The sequence below is a fragment of the Echinops telfairi genome, unplaced genomic scaffold (genome assembly GCF_000313985.2).
Source record: "Echinops telfairi isolate 266 unplaced genomic scaffold, ASM31398v2 ScPeMD7_2;HRSCAF=8, whole genome shotgun sequence".
Taxonomy (NCBI): Eukaryota; Metazoa; Chordata; class Mammalia; order Afrosoricida; family Tenrecidae; genus Echinops; species Echinops telfairi.
The window spans coordinates 75741622-75747621 of NW_022103898.1; positions in this window are offsets into that span (position 1 = coordinate 75741622).

The window sequence follows — 6000 nt, forward strand, 5'->3', positions numbered from 1 at the left end:
CATTCTCCAACTCAATACTGTCTACATATATATTTAGTGTCATTGATTATACTCTGTCATGCAACTCTTACTGGGATATTGAACAGTATTTGGTTGTGATCTGTAAGGTTGTTGTTGTTTTTTTTCTGTAAGCGTTTTTATTGGCTACTTTCAGTAGATCTGTAGGCCTGTATTTCTAGTCTGTCTCAGTCTAGAAGCTTTGCTGAAGCCAGCCCACCATGACTGACCCTGCTGGTGTTTGAAATGCAGAAGAGCTTGCAGCATCAGAGCAACAAGCAAGCCACCACAAGTGGCAGACAGGTGGCAGTATTGTACAGGAGCACACCTCTTTTCAGACACACAACTTTTCAAACAACCTGGTAATTTGTGTCAGCCATACAGAAAAGGAAGCAATATTCAGCGTTGGGTCCAGCCCCACAGTCGAACAGTCCTACCGAGCGAAGTACGCCCTTGTGGAACGTAAGGAAGATAGCCTGCAGAGTGCAGGGGACCCCTCTCCATTAACCAGACAAGAGTCTAGAGTTTATTCAACAACAGGGTTTCATGGTACCAAGCCTGCAAGCTTCTTGCTAATACACAATACAGTGTTAACGTTGAATATCCGTAGTCCTTCAGGGGAATAGTACTTCAAAGGGGGCACCTGGCATGCAAGAGACAAATCAGCTCCTCAAGAAGAGACACTGTTCTTGCTGGTTTGCTTACCAATATAAGATAGGCAAGGGGAGCAAACCCAGGGACAAAGCAACAGGACTAACGGTTCCCGAGAGACCTGTGGGGAGGAGGGGCGAGCAAACAAGGCCATAGGCAGGGGAACTACTAGGGAATTCAAAGCAACAACAAGGAGGACATAAGAGTTTCTGGTGGTACTGAAGCAACAGCAATCTAGCGGAGAGGAATTACTAAGAGGCAGAAGAAGGGCAAGCATGATGGTGGGGCAGGAGGAAGGTAAAAGGAAACAGGAAATATCTAGGAAACAAAGCGATGGATAGAAGTATAAATAAGGTGTGCGCCTATGTAAATACATCAATCCATAGCAATAGAGGTATTGACCCATGTACATATATTTATATGGCAATACACTGAAGAAGTGGACAGACTTGGGGGCCTCTGCTCAAGCCCTCCCTCGACACGACGCAAGAACACTTTGTTCTAAAAACCTGGCATTCTGTGATGCTCACCCAGCATGATCACTGAAGACAAATGTGTGCATAAGCAAATGTGGTGAAGAAAGCTGATGGTGCCCAGCTATCAAAAGATATAGCATCTGGGTTCTTAAAGGCTTGAAATTAAACAAGCAGCCATCTAGCAGAGAAGCAATGAACCCATACGGAAGAAGCACACTAGCCTGTGCAATCATGAGGTGTCAACGGGATCAGGTAACAGGCACTAGAAGACCCAAAACAACAAAAACAAAAACTTGTTGAGAACGAGGGGGGTTGGAGCAGACACCCCAAACCCATCTGTAGACAAGAGGACATGCCCTCACAGGAGGGTTAGGAGGAAGGGGTGAGTCAACCAGGGCGCTGTATAGCACCAATGAAGCACATGATATTCCTCTGGTTCTTTGAGGCTTCCTCACACACACACACACCCCCGCTCCCACACCCCCACCGCCACCCCCGACTACCATGACCCCAGTCCTGCCTTTCAGTTCTGGCTAGACTGGAGCATGTACACTAGTACAGATAAGAGCGCACGACACTTGGAATCCAAGTCAGATAAACCCCTCACGAACAGAAATGGGAGTAGTAATACCAGCAGGGTATGGGGGAGGAATGGAGGAAGGGGGAACCAATTTTTGACTCATGATCCGTCCCCAGGGGGATGAACAACAGAAATGTTGGTGAAGGGAGACAGTGATGAGTATAAGATATGAAATCAACAATAATTTATAACCTATCAAGGGGTCACAAGGGGGAAGTGGGGAGGGAGGGGAAAAAGAGAAGCTGATACCAAGGGCTCAGATAGAAAGTAAATGTTTAGAAAATGATGGTGGCAACATGTGTACAAATGTGCTTGATACAATTGACGTATGGAATGTTATTTAAAAAATAAAAGCTGTAAGAGCCCTCAGTAAAATGATTTTTTTTAAAAGAAGAAGAAAAAGAAGAGACTACGGAAGCGGATACTTTTAGAGCCAGGCATCTTTTCACTGTGTATGTGAGGAGGCAGGCATCTGTAGGAGCCTGCTTTATATTATCATTTTGTGGAGGGTGGATGTGGAGAAATACCCTTCCTGGAATGTGTGCGTTTGGCATGTTCCTTATTTCGGAACGGTGGAGGTGCGCCTCTCACTAGGGTTGGCATACCAAGCCTGTGGTCACCAGGGCTAGGAGCAGGTCACCAACACTTTCTTCCAGGTGCTCAGTTTCCCACAAATAGTATTCTGTAAACTAGAGGGCAGATGGAGAAACACAAACTGCCTGAGCAGACTTGAGAGAGCTGATTTCCCTACAGAGCTAAACCAAACCCAAACCAAACAAGCAAACTCACTGCCGAGGAGTTGATGCCGGCGCACAGTGCCCCCATAGGACGGGGTAGAACTGCCCCGTGAGTTTCCCAGATCGTGACTGTTTAGAGAGTAGAAAGCCCTGTTATTGAAAATATCATGACACGGGTTCCTAGGCATCACAGAAAAAATTCTAAAAGCTTTCAGAGAAAAGAAAACATTTTGTACATGGATCAGGTATCTGAACTGCATTAAGTTGTTCTGGAAGCTAGAAGACAACGGAGAAATATCTTGAAAATTCTGAGATAAATGATTTCCAATGCAGAAGTCTGTATTCAGGCAAGTTATCATTTAATTATGAGCCCAGAACAAAAACAAGTTCAAATATTCAAGGCCTTAAAATATTCACATTGCCAAAACAATATTTACACTGCATACATTGCCTTTCAGAAAGACAGGAAACGACGCCTTTCCCCAGAAGAAGTATATTAAAAGAGGGAGGTGTCAAATGCACAGATCTAGGCAGTGTTCCTTCAAAATGGAGACTCCAAATTTAATGACAGGAAATAGGAGAATATGTTCAATATCACAAGGAATAAAACAGAATGAATGTCCTAGTCTCTTGCACAAATACAGTGCAAGATTTTAAAAAGAAAGAAGAGATTGTAGTAAAAGAGGTATAAGAGCCATATCTACTGAATGCAATGTGGACATCTTGTTCCCAGACTCAAACTAGCTTTGAAAATACCTTTGGGAGACAAATAATTCAGTTCAGAAAATGAACAGACACTTTACCAAAGAAGAGAATTCAGACAGTCATCAGGTATCTGAAGAAATGCTCTTGATCATTAACCATGAGGATGATGCAAGTCCAAACAATGAGCTATTATTTCACTCCAGTTCTAACAGCAAAGTTCAAAAACCAGAAAACAGCAAATGCTGGAGAGAGTTTGACGAGACTGGACCCCTTACCCGCTATTGGTCAGACTGAAATGGTGCGACCATTGTGGGACAGGGTTTGACACGTCCTTGAAAAAATCCAAATCAAAATAGCATATAACCCAGCGATCCTTCCACTTGGAATTCATCATATGAGGAAGCAGAGTGGTGTCGTCACAAGCTGATAGACGCACAGATGAACAGGACATGCTCATCCTGCTGGGCACTCATCGGGGCTGTCCTCACTCACCACACTTGTTCAGTCTGCGCGTTGAGCAATTCCCAGAGAAGCTGCACTATATGAAGAGGGCAGCGTGGGGATTGGAGGAAGGCTCATTAACAACCTGCGGTTACGCAAATGACACAACCTTGCTCTCTGAAAGTGAGGAGGACTTGAAGCACTTGCTGATGACGATTCAGGATTACAGCCTGCAGTATGGATTACTCCTCATGGGACTCCAAGGTCACACGGGATAACAAAGGTCACAAAGATAGTGTTCTACACCCTCTTTCAGCAAGTAGTAACTGGGGTCTTAAAACTTGTGCGCAGCGATCAGAGATGCAAATAGGGGTCTCTCCCTGTCCAGAGGCAAGAAGTGATGAAACTCAAGACACATGGAAACAATTAGTCTAGTGGAGAAACTGACCACGAAGACACCAGTCTCCCATAATCTTGAGGCCAGAAGATGGGACTGGGTACCACTACCAACTACTCTGAAAAGGATTGCATTAGGAGGCCCTGGGTAGAGTGGGAGAAAAATGTGCCCCAGAACTCAAAATCATGAGACCAGATGTCTTGATCAGATTGAGACTGGGGACCCTCCAAGACTCTACCCCATAGTCACCCTTCGCGTCTGGAAAGGACTCCCTCCCTGTTAGGATAACGAGCAAATCATGTGAGCTCATCGGGGAGCATTTACCCAAGGACAGAGGACTAGGGAAGGAGGAGGAATGGAAACGGACTCCTGAGAGGGACGGGGGACACAATGGCACATTGAAGGGATGAACTCAAATGAATTCAAGCAAAATGTGTATAAATTGTTGCGTGTAAAACTCATGATCGGCTCTGTAAATCTTCACCCGAATCACAATAAAGAGTTAAAATACAAAAAGCTGATGATGCTCAGGCAAATGTATAAAAGAGCTTTTACTCTGGTCCCCACCAAAAAAAAAAAAGCCCCCAAAACTTATCTGCTCAATAAGACTTCACCCAATTCATAATTAAAAAGCTTTAAAAAATAATAATTTAATGAGTGAGCTAGGGAAGTGGGCACCGGATGAGTATTAGATGATTTTAGTGAATTATTCGTTGATTGAGCAATGTTAGGTTTATATTAAAAACAGTCCCTATGTCTTAGAGATAAAAACTCATGTATTTCCCAATGAAATTGTATAATGTCTGAGAATCTGGGAAGAAATGGTGAGGCCATAGATAAAATGGAACGAACCATATTTTATTATTTTTGAAGCTATCTGAGACATACAGAGGGATTCATTAGTCTTTGCTTTCTACTCTTGTGTTTGAAACTTCCCATTTAAATAAAAAAATGAGTGATTTTAACAATGGTTTAGATTTAGTTGAAGATATGATTAATGAAGCTCAAGAGGAAGGATTCAGAGTGAAACACCAAACAACAAAGAGGGGAGTTTGAAAAAGAGAGTTCCGGAAGGAGAAGAGAGAAAATATAGCAAATATAGTGGTTGAGAATTTTGCAACTGAAGAGGAAAACCGATCTAAGAGACCTAACAAACATCAAGTAGGGTAGAACAAAGAAGTCACGAGACAGACGTACAACACACTGTAACTCAATGACTAAAGGCAATTGCAATATCACTGCTTGTTAAAATAATGTTTGTTTTGAAAAGTAACCAGACATTGAAGAACAACATCTCTGGTCTCCCTGAGTCTCTCTTCTGGACAACTGCCTTAACGTCCCTTTGACTCGCTTGCACTGCTTTGGGTAAAGAACAGGGTAATGTTGCTGCACCAGCTGGGAACCATCCGTGGGTAAAGAACAAGGGTAATATTGCTGCACCAGCTGGGAACCATCCGTGGTAAAGAAAGACAAAGGCAAACCAAATCGCAGGGCGAAGGCAGCCTGGGCTTCCCCTCTTTGTTGTGCTCATTGCTTAATTGAGTGGTGGGTTATTTAACTTGTTGGATGCTAATAAATCTGTGCATGTCGAGCAATAATTGCTTTGTAGTTTTCTTGGCTACCTTTTCCAATGAACATCTTAGAACTGGCTCTTTCCTGTCACCCCAAACCCTAAAATAAAGGGTACTGTCAAATACAGTAATTGACATGTGACTCAAATAAGAAAGATTCATTCACCACATATATTTATTGTGGCACTGTTTGCAGTAGTAATGGAAGCACGGTGTCAATCACTCAGGACTGTTTACATAGTGTATCAACAACAACAAAATCCACTGCTATTGAGTGGATTCCATCTCAGAGCAACCCTATTTATTTATGGAGGGTTTCTGACGCTTCAAGTCTTTATGAGAGTAGATCTCAAAAGAAAAAACAAAATAACTCTTACACTCAGTGCCACTGAGTGGATGCTGACTCGCAGTGACCCTACAGGACAGGGTAGAACTGCCCCTGTGC